General features: G+C 44.7%; 1 protein-coding gene across 1 annotated transcript in view; it reads right to left on the bottom strand.

Moving 5' to 3' along the window:
• The window catches only part of SV2C (synaptic vesicle glycoprotein 2C), a 272,270-nt gene that overhangs the window by 1,181 nt on the left and 249,660 nt on the right, over positions 1-21,429 (bottom strand). The gene's annotated exons all lie outside the window — the stretch shown is intronic.

Below are 21,429 nucleotides of genomic sequence, written 5' to 3'. Positions count from 1 at the left end.
CCAATGCATATTAAAAACACCAAAAGAAAATTTGGAGGGATATGAAATGTTTATTGTCTAGCCAGCTTTTGTCTTAGTCTGTTTGGTGCTGATATAACAGAATACCACAGACTGGATCATTTATAAAGAACATATTTCTTTCTTACAGTTCTGGAGGCTGAGAGGTCCAAGGGACCAGCATCTGGTGAGGGTCTTCCTGCTTTATCATTTCATGGTGGAAAGAGGAAAAGCAAGAAAGCCCAAGAGAGAGCAGTGTGGGGGCTGAACTAGTTTTTTTTTTTTTTTTTTTTTTTTTTTTTTTAGTCGGGGGTTTCCTCTTTTGCCCAGGCTGGCGTGCAGTGGCGCAATCTCAGCTCACTGCAACCTCCGCCCCTCCAGGTTTAAGCAATTCTCTGTCTCAGCCTCCGGAGTAGCTGGGATTACAGGCGCGTGCCACCACGCCTGGCTAATTTTTTTGTATTTTTAGTAGAGACGGGGTTTCCCCATCTTGGCCAGGCTGGTCTTGAACTCCTGACCTCGTGATCCACCCTCCTCGGCCTCCCAAAGTGCTGGGATTACAGGCATGAGACACCGCGCCCGGCCTGAACTAGCTTTTATGACAAACCTACTCTCGCAATAATGATCCCACTCTTGAGATAACCTTAATCTATTCATTAGGGCAGAGCTTTCATGACCTAATTGCCTCTTAAAGATCCCACCTTTCACCAGTGTTGCCCTGGGGGCTTATGTTTCCAACACATGAACTTTGGGGGACATGGTCAAACCATAACAGCTTCCTTTTTGGATGGAGTTGCTTATGTTCCTAATGAATCTTTACTTTTTTTTTTCTCTTGTTGGATTACATGGCAGATTTTTTTGTTTTGTTTTGTTTTGTTATGAGATGGAGTCTCACTCTGTCGCCTAGGCTGGAGTGCAATCTCAGTTCACTGCAACCTTGGCCTCCTGGGTACAAGTAATTCTCCTGCTTCAGCCTTCCGAGTAGCTGGGATTACAGGCGCCTGCCACCATGCCTAGCTAGTTTTTGTATTTTTAGTAGAGACAGGGTTTCACCAGGTTGGCCAGGCTGGTCTCGAACTCCTGACCTCAGGTGATATACCCACCTCGCACTCCCACAGTGCTGAGATTACAGGCGTGAGCCACATTGCCCAGCAGCAGATTTTTTTTTTTTAAAGTGAAGTTTTATCCCCTGTAAAGTACAATCACTTGATGATGATGCTGTAAATGACAGAGCAGTTTGCATGCACTGAGCTTGCCATGCAAGGGTGAGAAATTTGCAAACCGGGTCCACAGGAGACACGGTCTGGCTAGCACTGTAGTTGGAGCTATTGGACAGCAAGGTGCTTTTGTTGTGGTTTTAGTACCAGCACTATGGAACAGATACACTGGGACAGAAGACCAACAGCAGCTCGAGTGGAGGCAGCTAGCTCTGTAAACTGACATTTCCACTGTGGCAGGGTGTAGAAGTGCTGAAGCAATTCCCTGCTGAGACAGTTCCCATACCTTTCTAGATGCAGCCTGGCATCTAATTTCATGCTTGTCTCTTTGTGGGAAGAGGGATGCCCCAGCTCATAGAGGGTTCCAAAGCAAAATACTATCTAACCCAAACTGAACATTGAGACTTTTTTTTCTTTTCTTTCTTTCTTTTTTTTTTTTTTTTTTTTTGAGACTGGATCTCACTCTGTCACCCAGGCTGGAGTGCAATGGTGCGATCACAGCTCACTGCAACCTCAACCTCCTGAGTTCAAGCTATCCTCTCACCTCAGCCTCCTGAGTAGCTAGGTCTACAGGTGCACGTCACCATGCCCGGCTAATTTTTTGATTGTTTTTGTAGAAACGAGGTCTCACTATGTTGCCCAGTCTGGTCTCAAACCCCTAAGCTCAAGTGATTCTTCCACCTCAGCCTCCCAAAGTGCTGGGATTACAGGTTCAGCTATCTCACCTGGCCTAAGACATATTGTTGTCATTCAGGTCAATGGCACCTCCAGAAAGCTGCCTTCCCTGGCCATTCAATCTGAAGTTGCACCGACCCAGTGATGCAGATGCATCATCCTGTTTTGTTTTGTGCTCTGCGTACTAGTCCCTGCAAACCATCTTACAGATTTTTTTTTTTTTTTTTTTTTTTTTTTGAGACAGAGTCTCGTTCTGTCACTAGGCAGGAGTGCAGTGGTGCGATCTTGGCTCAATGTAACCTCCACCTCCCAGGTTCAAGCGATTCTCATGCCTCAGCCTCCTGAGTAGCTGGGATTACAGGTATGCGCCACCAAACCCAGCTCATTTTTGTATTTTTAGTAGAGACAGGGTTTCACCATGTTGGCCAGGATGGTCTCGATCACTTGACCTCATGATCCACCTTCCTCGGCCTCCCAAAGTGCTGGAATTACAGGCATGAGCCACCGTGCCCGGCCCATCTTACAGAATTTTGTTGATCTGTTTGTTTACTTATTGTCTGTCTTTCACCATTCTGACGTAGGCTCCTTGAGGAAAGGAACAATGTCTGTATTATTCCCTTTGGTGCCTAGAAATATTTCTGGCTCATTTTAGTTCCTTAGTATATATATTTTTAGTGACCGAATAAAGAAACTTGCACCAATCAGCAACCTGTGGTCTCCAGGCCTCTGTGGTGTTATGGCTAAAGCCACCCTGAACAAAGGATTTCACACTGGAAAATGAGACCACAGAACCTGGCTGCTGCACTCATTAGAGTCTCAACAGGCGTGTCACCTTTCCTGGGGCCCCAGGAAAATAGTTGCTCTGGAGAAAGAGGACGACTGCCTTGCTTCTCCTTGGAGAGTTCCCCATATTCCCATATCCCCTCTTCTTCCTTCTCTCTTCCTGGCCCTTTGCTTCTCTGGGGAATGAGGGATAGAGGGTAGGTAAGTCATAGCAGACAGGAAATCTCCTCGTATCTTTTTCTCTAGCAGCTAAAGGGCCCCTAGAGAGGAAAATCACTTGTATGGAGGGAAGGATGAAGGAAATGGTACCTTAGGACATGCAGATTTGTGATTGTTTAATTCTTGCATCATTTTAAGCACACAGTGCACAAAATAGCTCAAGATGAAGGATGTAACTTGCCTCCTTGAGTCCATAAAACCAGGACCTAGCATCTGAACATCAGTGGGAAGCTAAGGCTCTTGCAATGCCATTATCAACATGAAGTTGGTTTCTGTTGTGTGGACACAGAAAAACTGTCTCACTTGTACTTGCTAGCAAGTCTTCAACTGAATACCTGGGGTTATTACTCTGGAATGTCTGATACACTGCTTCACTGTGTGAGGATTTAAAAAATGTAGCCATTGATGGCCCAGCATGGTGGCTCCTGCCTTTAATCCCAAGCATTTTGGGAGGCCAAGGTGGGAGGATCACTTGAGGCCAGGAGTTTGAGGCTGCAGTGAGCTATGATTGTGCCACTGCACTCCAGCCTGGGTGACAAAGTGAGAACTTGCCTCAAAAAAAAAAAAAAAAAAAAATTGAAATGAAGGCTAAAAATCCATCTCTTTCCATGGGTTCTTGTGGAGAGCCAAGACTTTCAAGAATTTTTTCTAGTCAGTCATTTTCTAACAATCTAAACTGAATTATTTAAAATATACACGTCTTTGGTAATAATCACTAAATATTTTTATTTTATTTTTTTGAGACGAAGTCTTGTTCCATCTGTAGTGCCCAGGCTGAAGTGCAGTGGCGCAATCTAAACTCACTGCAACCTCCCCGTTCCGGATTCAAGTGATTCTCCTGCCTCAGCCTCCTGAGTAGCTGGGTTATAGGTGCATGTCACCATGCCTGGCTAATTTTTGTACTTTTAGTAGAGACAGGGAGTTTGCTATGTTGGCCAGCCTGGTTTTGAACGCCTAACTTCAGGTGATCCCCCTGCCTTGGTCTCCCAAAGTGCTGGGATTACAGACGTGAGCCACCGTGCTTGGCCCATTCACTGAAATTTATTGAGGGCTTACTCTGTGCCTGACACTGTTCTAAGTGCTTTACATTAACTCAACAACCTCAAGAGGTAGGTACTGTTCTTTTTTATTGATGAAACAAATGAGGGACAGAGAAGTTAAGCAGCTTATCCAAGGTCAACCAGTTAGACATGATAGAGCATGAAAATGGACCCAGGAAATTTGGCTCTAGCATCCATGTTCTTTTTTTTTTGAGACAGAGTCTCACTCTGTCGCCCAGGCTGGAGTGCAGTGGCACAGTATCAGCTCATTGCAACCTCTGCCTCCTGGGTTCAAGCAATTCTCTGCCTCAGCCTCCCAAGTAGCTGTGATTATAGGCACCCGCCACCACGCCCGGCTAATTTTTTGTATTTTTAGTAGAGACAGGGTTTCTTTTTTTTTTTTTTTGAGACGGAGTCTTGCTCTGTCGCCCAGGCTGGAGTGCAGTGGCCAGATCTCAGCTCACTGCAAGCTCCGCCTCCCGGGTTCACGCCATTCTCCTGCCTCAGCCTCCCGAGCAGCTGGGACTACAGGCGCCCACCACCTCCCCCGGCTAGTTTTTTTGTATTTTTTAGTAGAGACGGGGTTTCACCGGGTTAGCCAGGATGGTCTCGATTTCCTGACCTCGTGATCCGCCAGCCTCGGCCTCCCAAAGTGCTGGGATTACAGGCTTGAGCCACCGCGCCCGGCCGAGACAGGGTTTCACCATCTTGGCCAGGCTGGTCTTGAACTCCTGACGTTGGGATCCACCCGCCTGGGCCTCCCAAAGTGCTGGGATTACAGGCGTGAGCCACCGCGCCCGGCCCATGTTCTTAACCATTACTGCTCTACTGCCTAAAGTTAGAACTGGTGGCACCTAAAGACTTAGCTTTATTATATAGAGTCACATAACTCATGTACAACCTTCTCTGGTACAGCTAGCCGCTGAGTGAAGTGGGGAGTGAAACCAAATGCTGACAAGAATGTGGAGCAACAGGAACTCTCATTCATTGCTGGTGAGAATGCAAAATGGTACAGATTTGGAAGGCAGTTTGGCGGTTTCTTACAAACTAAACATATCCTTACAAATAATCCAGCAATCATGTACCTTGATATTTACCCAAAGGAAAAGTTTTACATCCATACAAAAACCTGGATATGGATGTTTATAGCAGCTTTCCTTATAATTGCCAAACTTTGGAGGTAACCAAGATGTCTGTTAGTAGGTGAATAGATAAATAGATGCACCGTGGTACATCCAGACAGTGGAATGCTATTCAGTGCTAAAAAGAAATGAGGTATCAAGCCATGAATATACATGGAGTAATATGCATGGAGGAACCTTATATTCCTATTACTAAGTGAAAAAAGCCAATCTGAAAAGGCTACATACTGTATGATTCTAACTATATGACATTCTGGAAAAAGCAAAATATGAAGACAGTAAATGATCAGTGGTTGCCAGGGGTACGGGGTGCTGAAGGAGGGATGAATAGGTGGAACACAGAGGATCTTTAAGGCATGAAACTATTCTGTATGATTATATAATGGTGAATACATGTCATTATACTTTTGTCCAAACCCATAGACTGTGCAACACCAAGAGAGAACCCTAAGGTAAACTATGGACTTTGGGTGAAAATGATGTGTCAAAGTAGGGTCATCAATTGTAACAAATTACCACTCTAGTGAGCGGTGTTGATAATGGAAAAGACTGTGTGTGTCAGGGCAGTGGGTATTTGGGAACTCTCTGTACCCTCTGCTCAATTTCACTATGAGCCTAAAACTGTTCTAAAATATAAAGTCTATTAAATAACATAGCTAGGGCCAGGCACGGGTGGCTCACGCTTGTAATCCTAGCACTTTGGGAGGTTGAGGCGGGCAGATCCCCTGAGGGCAGGAGTTTGAGACCAGACTAGCCAACAGGGTAAAACCCTGTCTCTACTAAAAATACAAAAATTAGCCGGGCATTGTGGTGCATGCCTGTAGTCCCAGCAGGGGAGGCTGAGGCACCAGAATTGCTTAAACCTGGGAAGCGGAGGTTGCAGTGAGTGGAGACTGCACCACTGCACTCCAGCCTGGGCAACAGAGAGAGACTCTGTCTCAAAACAAAACAACAACAACAAAAGAACAAAACATGTCTGGGCATATGTAAGAAATAAGAAGGTACATGGTGGAATGTGAAGCCCAGATCCCCCTTTAGGATCGAGGCACTCATTCCCCAGCTTCCCAGAGTTTTGTTTGCTGGTGGCGCAAAGCCTAGTTTCTCTCCAGACCATGCCTTTGGCAAAGGGAGCTGCTTCACCCAAAGTTATCCCCCCATCCACAGATGGCCCTCATTCAATGATGAGGTACAAATTGGGGTAAAAAGGTCCTGCCCCTTGCTTCAATATGGCACAGTTCTGAAATCCATCCCATATTCTGAGCCTCCCATCAATTTGGATGAGGCCTCTGTTGCAACTGCATCACGGCTCGACTTTCTCCTGCCCAGTCCCGCTTTCCTCACTTCTGGTTTTTTTTTTTTTTTTTTCTTTTTTTGTCCCTTTTTTCCCCCCTCACTTCTTTATGAGGGTTCTTACCAAGAGCTCTTGTCCACACACTTCCTGCACTTTAATCTCTTAGAGTCTGTTTCTGGGGAAATCTGATCTAAGAAAGATGCATGGTGGAAGGGCCTTCTAGGTAGTGGAGACAGCACAAGTCAAGTAGTCTTGGCAGTGTCTAGCAGCAAGCCGCGTGCAGGTGAGATGGATTCACTTGGGTAAGGTGGGAAGGGAGGCTTGAGCGGGAGGCAGGGGCCAGATCACAGCGGGCCTTGTATGCAGGTTGAGGAGTCGGTTTCATCCTCAGCTTTTTCGTTCATTTATTAATTCAACAAACATGAATTTTGTGTCTGCTATGTGTAAGGCATAGTCCAAGCCCCTGGGAATACAATGGCAAAAATGTGCAAACAAAATATGTACATGTATTAATCTCTTTCCTATGAGATTAAAGTGAGTGTAAAATGAAATAACATAAAGTACTGACCACAATGACTGCCACATAGCAGGTGCTGAGTACTTGCTAACACTTCTGCCTTCTCCCTTCTCTCCCTGGGGGTAACTTTGTAGGGCACCTAAAGTTGCAAAGGAAGCAGAGGCAGGTAATTAGAGCTTAGAATCAAGCCAGAGAACTTGGGACGATGTCTAGCGAAATGCTGGAGTGTGTTGTACTGGCTCACAGGAGCTGATTGCTAAATTTTCAGGAACTTTTGCAAACCATCGTTAAACATAGCCATTGTCAAAAGCTAAGTTATATAAACTTAAAACTAAATAAATTATATTAAAAACAAAGGTAACAAATCCTCAGAATGTATCGCTTCCTGATTATTTTCCTACATATACCATTATACACGCGCTCAAGGTTATTTATACCTATTGTGTCTGTATGGTGGAAATACTATAGAATGATAGGATTGCACTTCTCCCAACTCCACATTCAGAGACATCACACTGGTAGCTTGAAATTAACCATGGTGGGAGTAATTACACCAAGGAAATCTGCAAATGCTGCACATCTGGGGAGATGGTTGTTAAATACTTACCAGCACAGGTCTGGCTATGTCCCTATGCTTATTGTGAACAAAAATGACCTCTGAGCAACTATAGCTCTGAGGAGTGGATTCATGCATTTGGTATTTTGGGGCTTTCTACACAGAGAGGCAGTTGAGGGTGATGGAGGGGTGCAGATGCTGGAGCCTTCTGCCTGGGTGCCAAGCTAGGCTCTTCCCTTGACTAGCTGTGTGATGTTGGGTGGGTGACTTACTCTCACTGTGCTTCAGGTTCTTCTGTAAACAGAAATGCTCCCAGCTAGGGTTCCTGGGAGGATGAAATGAGAAATGTTTTGTAAAGCACTAGAGTAGTACCTGGCTCATATTAAATGCTCTGTAATTGTTAGCTATTACCATTGAGTTGGCCAACAGATGAAAGAGTACTTTGGAAATCACTCTGACAGCCTGGACAAGTCAAGACAGCTCAGCAGTCTCTTGGCCTCACTCCAAGAGTATGAGCAGAAAAGGGTGGTGTTCCTCCTCCAGGGAGCCTTCCCTAACCCTCCTGTCGGGGCCTACTTCTAGGAGCCCTGACAATGTCAGAACTTCTGCCATAATAATACATGTCATATTGTCCTTGCCTATTTACTTGTCTGTCTCCCCAGCAGACTGTAAGCTGGTAGAGGAGAATCTCAGTCTGTCTTGTCCACCTTGCCTGTCTCCAGCACCCAGCACAGTGCCAGGCACATAGTGACTGATCAATAATATTATTGAATAAGTGTCCTAAATGAATGCTTATTTGCCTGTTTGGAGAGTCTTCTAGGTGGAAACTCTGTGAGGGCAGGGACTAAACCTATTTTTCTAAGCCATTATTTGTTGGTGCCTAGTTGAGAACTGGCACGTGGTAAACTTCCTTACCCTTCAACGAATTCATTCTAAATACCAGAATGCTGACACTCCCTTCTACTTTTAGAGCTTGCCTTTCCCTGTTGCATAAAAAGGCAAAAGAGAGAATATCAAGGATGTAACATTTACGCTGGGTTAGTCCTGAATATGCAAGTATGGTAGCTTAGTAGTTAAGATTGTGTACGTTAGAATAAGATTGAACAACCTAGGGTTGAATTGTGCCTGTCACTGACTAGCTGTGCATTTTGGGACAAGTCATTTAACTTCCCTGAGTCTCAGTTTCCTCATCTATGCAATGAGGATAATAATATACCCACATGGCTATGAAATAACTATAACAAAATAGTTTATTCTGAGTTACTTAAGAAACAAATGTATCATAAATAGTTCATTTTTAATTTAATTAAATATTTAAAATACAAATATGTCATAAAAGAATTTTTAAAAATTTATTTATTTATTTATTTTGAGATGGAGTTTCACTCTTGTTGCCCAGGCTGGAGTGCAGTGGCGTAATCTCAGCTCACAACAACCTCCGCCTCCCAGGTTCAAGCGATTCTCCTACCTCAGCCTCCCAAATAGCTGGGATTACAGGCACGCACCACCACGCCTTTTTTAATTTTTGTACTTTTAGTAGAGATGGGGTTTCTCCATGTTGGTCAGGCTGATCTCAAATTCCTGACCTCGTGATCCGCCCGTCTCAGCCTCACAAAATGCTGGAATTACAGGCGTGAGCCACCGCACCCAGCCTAAAATCATTTTTAAATAAATTAATACAAATAATGTCTGTAAAGCACTAAGTCTCATAGATGGAGCTCAATCAATGGTAACCATTATATTATAAGGAAGTCTGGAAAAAGAGAATGTCTGTCTCCCATAGAGTTGTATTTCTTTTGTAACAAATCAAGGGCAAGCTGCTTTCTCTGAATTTATTTAGTAATCTTGGTACTTAAAATCATACTTATTCAGGAAGCTGAGATAAAATGCACTTTAGAAGGAATCATAAAAATGACGGAAAACAGGGAGAAGTAAGAATATATAATTCAGGCGGATGTGTGAATGCCAGAAAGAAGATGGGCAGGGGGCAGGGGTTGAATGATAATGGGTGAGTCTATGGTAACCTGATGAAGGCAGCGTTTGTTGTTGCTGTTGTTGTTTGAGACGGTCTTGCTCTGTTGCCCAGGCTAGAGTGCGGTGATGTGATCACGGCTCACTGTAACCTCAGTCTCCAGGGCTCAATCAATCCCTCCACCTCAGCCTCCTGAGTAGCTGGGACTAGAGGAATGTGCCACTATGCCTAGTTAATTTTCATAATTTTTGTAGAGATGGGGTTTCACCATGTTGCCTACACTGGTCTTGAACTCCTGGGCTCAAGTGATCCACCTGAAAGGCAGCATTTTTCTATGATGTCCTGTATTTGGCACTGGCTGCTACAAACCTTGTTGTACATGTCTCTTGGTGCACATATGCAAACCTTTCTATTGAGTGTATACCAAGAGGAATTATGCAGCTTTAGCAGGTATTTCTAACCATGTTTCCAACGTGGTCAGACCAATTTGCCCCCCTTCTCAGCAGTGGGAGTTCCTTGGTGAGCACTCCTTGCCAGCACATGGTATTATCAGTCTTTTAAATTTTAGCCATTTAGGGGAGTCGCTAGTGGCATTGTACCAAGGTTTTATTTTCATTCCCTCATGACTAATGAAACTGAGCACTTTTTTCATATGTTAAATGGCCATAATCTTCTGGATTTTTTTTGGGTGAAGTTTATGTTTAAGTCTTTGCTCTTTTTCTATTTGGTTGTATGTCTTTTTTGTATTGATTTGTAGAATCATCTTTATTCATCTTGTCTGAATAAAATACCTTTCTTGGTGATTCCAATTGTCAATATCTTTTATAACTCAGAGGCTTGCCTTTGATGCCTTTTGATCTTCTGATGACTACTAAAGATACACAAAAATGAATTCCAGCTGAATGTAGATCTAAACGTGAAATGAAAAACAATAAAGCTGCTAGGTGAGGAGAATATCTTCCTGACCCTGAAGTAGACAGAAATCAAAGCACTGACCTAAATGGAGAGGTTGATAGCTTAGACTACATTACAATTAGGAACTTCTGTGTGTCAAAATACATCATTAAGAGAATGCGGGCAGGTGTGGTGGCTCACGTCTACAATCCCAGCATTTTGTGAGGTTGAGGCAGGAGGATTGCTTGGGGTCAGGAGTTTGAGACCAGCCTGGGAAACAGCAAGATCCCCATCATTATTTAAAAAAAAAAAAAAAGAGAGAGAGAGAGACAGAGAATGTGTTCTATGTATACCAACACACCATGTTGTACACATTAAATATATGCAATAAAAGATTGAATGTGTGTTTCAAGAACTTGGATTATATTATTCAATCCTTTCAAAGAAGAATATCCCAAATAAGTATCCTTGTTTTACAGATGAGGAATTGAGACCCAGAGAGGTTAATGAACTCATCCTGGGCCACACAGCTTACAAGTGGAGAACTCAGGTATAAGCTCAGGTCTGCATAAGTCTAGAGACTGAGCTCCCAACTCCTGGCAGTGCTGCTCCACCTTTACCACGTCCAGAGTGTGCTCTGGGGGGCCTGGCGCAGTGCTGGGCTCCACACATGTCACTGTTGGCTTCCTGTGGTACCTTCCTGTGTGTACAGAGTTCACTTCACATGGCCTTGCGTTCATCCTCGTAAAGTATTCATTTTCTCCACCACTGTTTTGTAAACTTGGCCTGCTGTGAACAGTTGCTCTTTGGTCTTCTTTTTAGTCCTAAGGAAGCAGGACTCCTTCTCCCGGTGTGATTTGCTGAGGCTCCACCTGGAAAAGACTCAGAGCCTTGGACAAACATTCTGTGTCTGTAGCTTCTCTGATCTAGCAGGATGAATAGCAAAGCCTTGGGTAGCAGGGGAAAGGCAGCCCTGATGAGTTGCGCCAGGTCTGCCAGGCTCTGTGCTGTGTACTCACGGCCTGTGGGAGTTGGTAAGGTCCCAGCATGTGCATGACCACTTCCCCTTCCTTCTCTCCTTCCTCCTCTTTCTAGTTGCCAGAGGCCCTCCCATGGAGCTGGACATCTGTGCACTGAGAAGGGCCCTGTGCAGGCTGCTTTTGTGGGAAGAAGAATCACAGCAGGGTTTGGGGGATGTGGGTAAGTCACTTGGAGTTGCTGCCAGGGTCACCACAGGCCCGGGTACCTGCTATGCATGCCTATGATAACAGACTAGGAATAATTCAGTCCTGCAAAAAGTCTTGTGAGAGTTAGGCAATGTCAGGGTTCCACCCTCTCCCCACCACCCCATTTCAGCACCCCAAGGGGATCTGGCTCCCATGATCACTGCATCTCAATATCCTCATAGTGAAAGGAGGTGCAGATCTGCCTCCAGGAGCAGATGTGAGCCAGTAGTGCTAATCACAGTGGCTATGATTTAATGAGAATTTGTGCATCAGGCACATTGCTAAACCTTTTATATACATTTTCTCAATCCTTATAAACCCCGGTGAAATACAAACTATCATCATTTCTAATTCACAGTTGCAGAAATGAATGCTTAGAAAAACTAATTTTTGCTTTCTCAATGCATCACGTCACTGCTAAGTAGCCAACCCAGGACTCAAACCCATATTGTCTGACTCTAAAGCTCAGAGAAATGTTTACTATGAAGCTAATGAGACTTAAGCCCTGGGACCCCCATTTGCATGAGTCCCTTCCCAGGTGCTAAGTGGATCCTAGCAATGTGTTCACATGGTCATATGTGTTTTTGTTGTTGTTGTTTTGTTTCATTTTTCTTGTAGAGATGGATGCTGCTCAGGCTGGTCTTGAACTCCTGGGCTCAAGAAATCCGCCTGCCTTGGCCCCCCAGAGTTTTGGGATTACGGGTGTGAGCCACCATGTGTGGCAGGTCATATGCTTTTTAAAAATTTGTGGCTGGGCGCGGTGGCTCACACCTTTAATCACAGCACTTTAGGAGGCCGAGGTGGGTGGATCATCTGAGGTCAGGAGTTTGAGACAAGCCTGGCCAACATGGTGAAAACCCATCTCTACTAAAAATATAAAAATTAGCCGGGCGTGGTGGTGGGCACTTGAAATCCCAGCTACTTGGGAGGCTGAGGCAGGAGAATTGGTGGAACCTGGGAGGTGGAGGAGGCAGAGAGCTGAGATTGCACTAGTGCACTCCAGTCTGGGTAACAAGAGTGAAACTCCACCTCAAAAAAAAAAATTTTTTTTGTTGTAAAACTAGGCCTGGTGCAGTGACTCATGACTATAATCCCAGTACTTTGGAAGTCTGAGGCAGGAGGATCGCTGGAGCCTAGGAGTTCGAGACCAGCTTGGGCAACATATCAAGAACTCGTCTCTATGAAAAATAATAATCAATAAATAAACAATTAAAAAAATTTGCAAAACTAGAAAATTTGCAAACTTAGTGGTTTGTTTCCTTACTCAGCTAAAAGCTGCTGTTTCTTTCCACTCTGCCTTGCTTTCCTCAAATTTCCTCCAGTGTTGGGTGGAGCTGGGCATTTTGCGGATAGGCTAAGAGGAATCTGAGTTGGGATATCTTCAGTTTGAGTTGGTGGGATATATTAGCGTGTTTTGCAGTCCCTTCTGAGATTGTTAAGTTATTGTTAAGCTGTCCTGCTGCAGGATGGTTCCCAGGAACATCCTGCTGCCCACTGTGCCCACATGCCTGTGTGCTGTGGTGTACAGAGCTGTTGCCAGAAAGGGGTCCCAATCAGACCCCAAGAGAGTGTTCTTGGACCTCACACAAGAAAGAATTAGGGGCGAGTCCATGCAGTAAAGTGAAAACAAGTTTATTAAGAAATTAAAGGAATAAAAGAATGACTACTCCATAGGAAGAGCAGCAGTTTGGGCTGCTGGACTAAGGATACGTATCGTTATTTCTTAATTATATGCTAAACAAGGAGTGGATTATTCATTACTTTTCTGGGAAAGGAGTGGACAATTCCTGTAACTGAGGGTTCCTCCCCCTTTTAGACCATATAGGGTAACTTCTTGATATTGTCATCGCATTTATAAACTGTCAGGGCACTGGAGGGAGTGTCTTTCTAACTGCTAATGAATTATAATTAGTGTATAATGAGCAGTGAGGATGACCAGAGGTCACTTCCCTCACCATCTTGGTTTTGGTGGGTTTCGGCCAGCTACTTTACCGCAACCTATTTTATCAGCAAGGTCTTGATGACCTGTATCTTCTGTCAGCCTCCTATCTCATCCTGTGACTTAGTATGCCTAACCTCCTGGGAATGCAGCCCAATAGGTCTCAGCCTCATTTTACCCAGCCCCTTTTCAAGATGGAGTTGCTCTGGTTCAAACGCCTCTGACAAAGCCAGATGCTGGACTGCAAAACTGAATGTGGTAGCACAGAGAGTATGTGGGAAGTGGAGGAGAAACAAGACATCTTTAAAAAAACAGAGAAACAACTATTACTAATCACAACCAGTTTTTGTCTATTCTCTGTATAGGCAATGATATCACAAAACTGTTGCCATATGAAGATGAAGAGGCAATCAAAGAAGATGCACTCAAAAAATATAGAAAAATGATTTACAGAAATGTGTCAGGCAGTTAATAAAAAGGATTGTTATTTTTCTGGATTTTGTTAAAATTTGTGAATTCATCAGTTTTTTAAAATGTGCAAATTGTGAGGACCTCTTTTTTCATTCTAGTTACTCTTACATTAATTTTGTGTTTGTAATTTTGTATTATTTTTCTTAAACAGGACCCTTCTTCCCACACCTTGAGGTGACCCTGCTCGAACTCATGCTCTTAGCAATGGTGAGACAGTGTCTGCCTCTGAAGGTTCCAGTCCTCAGTTTGGAAAGAGAAATGGGATTGTGAGGTGTGCAGAAGCCTGAGTGTACTTTAGAAAGTACTGTAAGCCGGGGGCAGTGGCTCACTCCTGTAATCTGAGCACTTTGGGAGGCCACGGCGGTTGGATCACCTGAGGTCAGGAGTTCAAAACCAGCCTAGTCAACATGGTGAAACCCCATCTCTACAAAAATACAAAAATTAGCCGGGCATAATGGCAGGTGCCTGTAATCCCAGCTACTTGGGAGGCTGAGGTGGGAGAATTGCTTGAACCCAGGAGGCAGGAGGTGGAGGTTGCAGTGAGCCAAGATCGTGCCTTTGCACTCCAGCTTGGGTGACAGAGCGAGACTCTGGTCTCAAAAAAAAAAGAAAAGAAAATACTGTGGATATCCTCTACTGAAGGTGGGAGGCTGACTGAAGATGGGGAAATAACACAGCAAAGCCCCTCAGGAGGGTCAGCAGCAGCAGACTGCAGTGGGGGTGGGATACGCCCAATGTTTGCAAAGAGCAAAAGAGGAGTGGGGCAACTTATACATCACTTAGCCCTTTGTAATGTATTGCCTTCCTTATAGCCCCACCCAAACCTGAATTTGCTGATGCAGTTTCCTTGGAAATCTCAGTCCAAAGGGTATTTTTGGTGCCACCTTGAAGGTGAGGAAGCAGATGTTAGGCAGTGGAGCTGCTTCACATGCTCTCTGTGCAGCCTGCCCGAGGGCTCTGGAGTAGGGGAGGCAGAAATATGGCTGAAGGCAGGTGGCTGCTGGTGCACTTGGAGTCAAGGTTGGAGCTTACCCTGTCCTCTGTGACCCAGACTACCCAATCTACTTCCTTCTGGCCCCAGGGAGTTCCAGTGGCTGCAGGGCAGGAGCCTGGCTTTCCTTCAAGAATGTGTCTCCTTTTGTGGTTTTCATTTCTCCACCTGGTGTCTGGACTGTAAATTACAGGAGAGGATGATGCATTTGCTCTCCCCACTGAACAAAGGGATTGCAGTAGTAGTAGGTGGCATGTTCTTATCCAAGCTCCAGGAATGCTGCTGTCCCTCATTCCCCTTGGAGCCACCAGGGCTCAAGCTGGTCACTGTCCTGGAGGAAGCTTCCCTGGGGACAGGCTCACAGAGAAGGCTGCTTTGTTTAGAGGCTGTGGTGTAGGGAGAAGAAGGATGTGCCTATTGACTCCAGGATTTTTTTTTTTAATTACTGTGCAGAGAGAGCATGTTTTCATCTGGATTTCTAATAAATGGAGAGACAGAAGGAGGCAAATAACCACAGTTCCCAGAGTAGCCTGGCCAGGCTGCCCTAGGGTCTCCTCCACAATTATCTGTTTCTGGCTTATGAGTGTAGGACCCTTGTTCCTCAGCCTGTCTTTATCATCCCCTCTGAATGAATAGCATGCACAGGTGTGAACGCATGCACACAGCCCATGCTACCCACTCACCAGACCATAGGCACATTCCATCCCCTTCTATACACAATATACACACAGCAAACTTCTATACACAATATACAGTATACATACACAATCAAATAGGTAGCATTTGGGATAATGCTATGGGCTGAATTTTCTTCTCCCCAAACTCTTATGTTGAAGTCCCAACCCCCAGTGCCTCAGAATGTGATTAAGTTTGGAGATAAGGTCTTTAAGGAGGTAGTCGAGTTGAAAAGAGGTCATTAGTGTAGGTACTGGATGGGGTTGGACTACCTCCTAATCCAGCATGACTGGTGTCCTTATGAGAAAAGGAAATTAGGACACGGATATGTAAAGAGGGAAGACTGTCTGAAGACACAGAGAGAAGATGGCCATGCACAAGCCAAGGAGAGAGGCCTCAGAAGAACCCAACCCTGCCTGACACTCGGATCTTGGACTTCGGGTCTCCAGATCTGCAAGAAGAGAAATTTGGTTTCATAGCCACCCAGTCTGTGATATTTTGTTATGGCAGTCCTAGCAAGCAATGTAGATAATGATAGCAACTTCATTGCATCAGATATCAACAAGCAGGAAAAGTTATACCTCAAGACTTATGTTGCCTTGTTTTAACACACTGATGATTAGGAATTTCACTTTGGGGGCTTTGGAGCCACTGGTCCAGGCCAGGCCTGTTGTTTCCTTCAGAACTTGCAATGAGTTTTGTCAAAGTTATCTGCACCCCAGCATCCTCTGGTGAATTCCTGTACCTGCTATCATCCCTGGTATACTAGGGGTTTTGAAGCCTGTGGACTTTTCTTTTCTCCCTCATTCAAGAGCCTGATCATGAAGCAGGAAAGAAAGGAAAATGTGTGACTGTAGCTTTTCCTAAATAAGGAATAGGGCCTACATCTGGAGGAGTGGGAAGCTGGACAAAGAGTTAAGACCTATATAGAGTGATGGGCTGGGTATTAGAAAAGGGGGAAAGAAGTTGCTACAGCAAAGAAGGAGGATCTAGCTGGGGGAGAGAACCTGGAAGAAGTGAGGGCTGGTTCCAAGAGAAGGAACAGCTGCAGAGGGGTGTGAATGCACAACTAGTAGGATAGCACTAGCCAATAGCACTTTTAGTGATGATGGGATATTCTATATTTTCAGTGTTCAGTATGGTAGCTTCTGGTCACATGTGGCAATCAAGCATCTGAAGTGTGGCTAAGTGTAACTAAGGAACTGAATTCTTGGTTTTAGTTAAGTTTAAATATAAATAGCTACATGTGGCTATCATATTAGACAGCAGGTTCTAGAGCTCAGACACAGCCCACTGTTGCTTGCCTACCCAGCAGTTACCTGCCTTTTTCCTTGCTTACAAACCCCCCCTTTTGTTCAGGCAGTCAGGAGCCATGTGCTTCAGGAAAGACTGGGCCCCTTAGAGCTATAGGGGGAGAGGTGAATCTTGATTAGTCTAAGCCAGTTATGGTAATTAAGTTCCTCTTGCTCGTGATTGGTTTAGGAGTAGGCAGATGATGCAAATCCAGCCAATGAGACACAGGGGGAGTCTGCTGGAGGATTCTGAAAATGTTCTCCTTGATCTTTTTTTTTTTTTTTTGAGACGGAGTCTTGCTCTGTCGCCCAGGCTGGAGTGCAGTGGCGCAATCTCGGCTCACTGCAAGCTCCGCCTCCCAGGTTCACGCCATTCTCCTGCCTCAGCCTCCCGAGTAGCTGGGACTACAGGCGCCCGCCACTGCGCCCGGCTAATTTTTTCTATTTTTAGTAGAGACGGGGTTTCACCATGGTCTCGATCTCCTGACCTTGTGATCCACCCGCCTCGGCCTCCCAAAGTGCTGGGATTACAGGCGTGAGCCACCGCGCCCGGCCTCTCCTTGATCTTAAAAAGGGGTCAAAAAGAGGGACTTCTTCTGGCCCTTAGGTGTGTGAAGATGTAATGCTTAGAGTTGCAGCCACCATCTCATGCCCATAGGGGGACAAAAGCCAGTATACTGAGGATGGCTGATCTAAAAGACGGAAAGAATCTGGGTCTCCAATGATGTTATCAAGCCACATCAGAACCAACCTTGGCATGGCCCCATCCACTTTGTTAGTGGAGACACTTGTGTCTTCTGTTAAATGCAGTCATGGGGACTCTTTTGGGGATAGCAAATATGTGGCATTTAAGTCTGTGTTTCTGCCTCCAATGTGAATTCCATAAAGCATAGCACTTTTTCTCACTCTTCTTAAACCACTGTTCCAAGCAGCTACTACCAATCAAGTGGATTTAATATGCCAAATAAAAATCTGTTTGCTATTCCTACTCTAGGGCAAAAGAACACAAGCATCTGCTTTGCCACAAACTCCCCTACAAACATTTTCTTCTCACTGGTCCTGGCTAACAATTGGAAAATATTCATGTAAGATCAACAACACATCAATATCCATGACACCAGCCCACAGAAACAATTCAAATAAGCCTGAATTGGAGAAACAGGTTTTCTCTATACCTAAGGACATTAAAAAAGTGCTTATTTTTTGAAGGGTCAATTCATGCTTAGAAGGGAAGCCAGTCACACAGCAATCTTTATTTGAATATAATGGAGCAAAAAAAAAATGCTCTTTTATTAATCTGATATACACTAAATATCTTTGCAGCTGTTACATGAATGTTAGTTATCCAGCATATAAATGTATACACAATTCCAAGTTTGATAGATTTATGCTCTACAGGAGCCATCCCACATGGAGCATGCCCTTTCACAAGGATACACATGGCTATCTCGGGATATTTGTGAAAACACACTTGGTCAAACATTTTGGCAATTGGAAATCAGACACAGAGGAGCATACTAGAAAGATGAGTTCACAACAGGACCAGCTGTACTTAAGATGAAAACTCCAAAACCTGAAACAGAATTTGCTGGGGTTCACACATGCAGCACACATATATACAGTACAATAGGAGTAACTGGAACATTCACAGCAGGAGATCTGACACAGCATTAAAAACAGAAAGAACAAAAAAAGAAAACAAAGCCAAACAACCCAAACACCAAAACCGACAGGACCATTGCCAAGATTTCATTACAAAAGACAGTGGATTGTACGTTTAGCATATGTTCAAAATGGAAGTTCATCTGAAAGAGAAAACTCTTCTAGGATGTTAGTGTATCTAGATATTAACAAAAGACAGATGATCTGTTCAATATGTTCCTGGATCAGGGTGAGGATACATAACTGCATGGATGCTAAGAAAGTGTATATTAAAAAAGGACATTTCTTTTTTCTTCTGACTGACTTAGGACACAGATTCAGTAAAGTAAATATATAACAATAGCAGCGGAAATGAAGTTAGGCCAATTTGTCAAGTTCTCTCTAGGCAGGTCTGGTGAATGTCAAGGCAAGGACGGAGTTTCCTTCTTGGATGACTATGTGGGCGCAAGAGGGGAGACACTTTGCAACTTCAAACTAGTTTCATTTTGTTTGCATAGCATGAAATAGCCAATTTTACCGTACATTCTTCCTGAACGAATAACACCCATAGAAAACAGTGGGTTCTCTGTACTGGGTCCTATTCTGAGTCAATACAAATGCAGAAAGAAGCCCTTTGTGAATCACATGAGGTTGAGCTTGCTAAGTCTTTCCCCTTCCTTGGACTTAGGGCCAATGCTGACCCATAAACCTATGAAACTCAATGTGGTGTGGCCTGGGTCTATGCGGTGGGAGGTCAAGCATTCTTTAGGGCTTGAGATGGTGGTATGCTGGTAAATGTTTCACAACTGTCTTGGGGATTAGGAGGAGTCAGATTTGCATGGCTTTGTTGCTTTCCATGGTATAAATACCACCACTATAGATGATCTTAAACTACAAATATACTATCAAGTATACAGAAACAATTCAAATAAGCTTGAATTGGAGAAACCGGTTTTCTCTATACCTAAGGACATTAAAAAAGTGCTTATTTTTTGAAGGGTCAATTCATGCTTAGGAATTGACTTGGGAAGTTGTGTGTAGTAGTATACCTGTGTATAGTATTTCTACCATACAGACATAATAGGCATATATTACCTCATGGGCACAGATACTGGTAAAATGTAGTAAAATAAGTAGAAAGTGATGAGCTTTGAATCTATATTGCCTTTGTTTTTAGCTATCATTTATCTAACCTTATTTAATTTTTTAGTAATAGCTATGTTTCTCAACTGACTCTCAAAAGTCCTGAAACTTTAACCATCAGTTCTGATGAACTGGTTCAAAGCTGTTCCAGCTCATCAGTAGCTTTAGATACTCCAGCCACTGTGAGCAGGCTGCCTGGTCACACCCCAGGCACTGCAAAGCTGTTCTGGACTTTGCACCCCTGCTGCTGGGGTAGATTACCCCCTGAGTCTGAACAAAGGGCTGAAAGCTGCTTTCTGCTCCTAGTCCTGGACGCTTTTGGATCTAAGGGGAGCATGAACGTGGTAGAGTAGGCAGAGAGTGGACAACCTCTGCAATTTCAGAATTCAGACCTGACTGGAAGGCACCTAGCCTTCAGCACCAAGTGGGGGACCTTCTGCAAACATGGAGAGTACCATCCACCTCCACTAGTCAATGAATCTCAAGAACCCAGGTGGGAACCTCCTGGTCTTTCAGGGATCGAATGCTGAGCTCTCAGACTTCTGCTCCGGATACGGGCCGCTCTGATTCCATGCCAGCTGTGCCCATCCTATCAGGGCACAAGCACTGAAAAGCATTTGGAAATCTAGCCCCACATAGGGAGCTGTGCCGAAAGCCAGCAGCCTCACATTCACAATCCCCCTGCACCCACTCCTGTTCTCCACCTTCTCCATCTTCTACGCCTCCACAACAGGCATGGATGGGCCTTTCATCCCGAGTGCCCCAGGAAAGCTTGGCCTTGCTTTTGTATACTGCTGGAATTAAGAGGTTGTCAACCAGAGGAGAAAAGGAAAACAAACAAACAAACAAAAAACCAAAAGGGAAATAAAGGAAATGAGTGGGCACTGCCCTGAGGAGGTAAGGAGAGAACTGGTGGGGAAAAGTGGCAATGGGGCTCTCAGAGGAGGGTAGAGGGTCACTGACAACTACCATCTTTCTGCTGTGCCCCCTGCAGGCCCCAGAACCCCAAACACCCTTTGCAACTTCAAGACACTTGCAACGACATGCACCAGTTTTAAACTGAAACCCGAAAATGCCCCTGCTACTGGCTGTCAGAACCTGTTTTCTGGATGGCTTATCTGCTGAGGGTAGAGAGGAGGGAAGCTGCTTTAGGATGTCTGTAAAGATAGTTGACTCACCCACAAATCTTCAAAATCAGAAAGGAAACACCCTGGGAGGCACAGGCCAGGGGAGTGGCAGCAGCTGCAGGCTTTGCTGACTTGGCTCTCAAGAGAAAACCCCAACGCTATTCGCGGGGGAACAGACTCCCTAGCTCTTGTCTCTGGTTTCACGCCGTGAAAAGAAAACCTCAGAAGAAAGCGGGACTTTAGGCCAGGTGCAGTGGCTCACGCCTGTAATCCCAGCACTTTGGGAAGCCAAGGTGGGTAGATCACTTGACGTCAGGAGTTGGAGACCAGCCTGGCCAACATGGTGAAACCCCATCTCTACTAAAAATACAAAAAATTAGCCGGATATAGTGGCGTGCACCTGTAATCCCAGCTACTTGGGAGGCTGAGGCAGGAGAATTGCTTGAACCTGGGAGGCGGAAGTTGCATTGAGCCGAGATTGCGCCACTGCATTCCAGTCTAGGTAACAGAACAAGACTGTCCACCACCACCCCCGCCCAAAAAAAGAAAAAGAAAAAGAAAAATGCTCTAGAAAGATGGGGCTATCTCTGCTCCTGATTCTTTTCCTTGAGTGATATCTTA

This window comes from Theropithecus gelada, chromosome 6 (assembly GCF_003255815.1).
Source record: "Theropithecus gelada isolate Dixy chromosome 6, Tgel_1.0, whole genome shotgun sequence".
Classification (NCBI taxonomy): Eukaryota; Metazoa; Chordata; class Mammalia; order Primates; family Cercopithecidae; genus Theropithecus; species Theropithecus gelada.
This window is presented reverse-complemented; position numbering and strand designations above follow the sequence as displayed.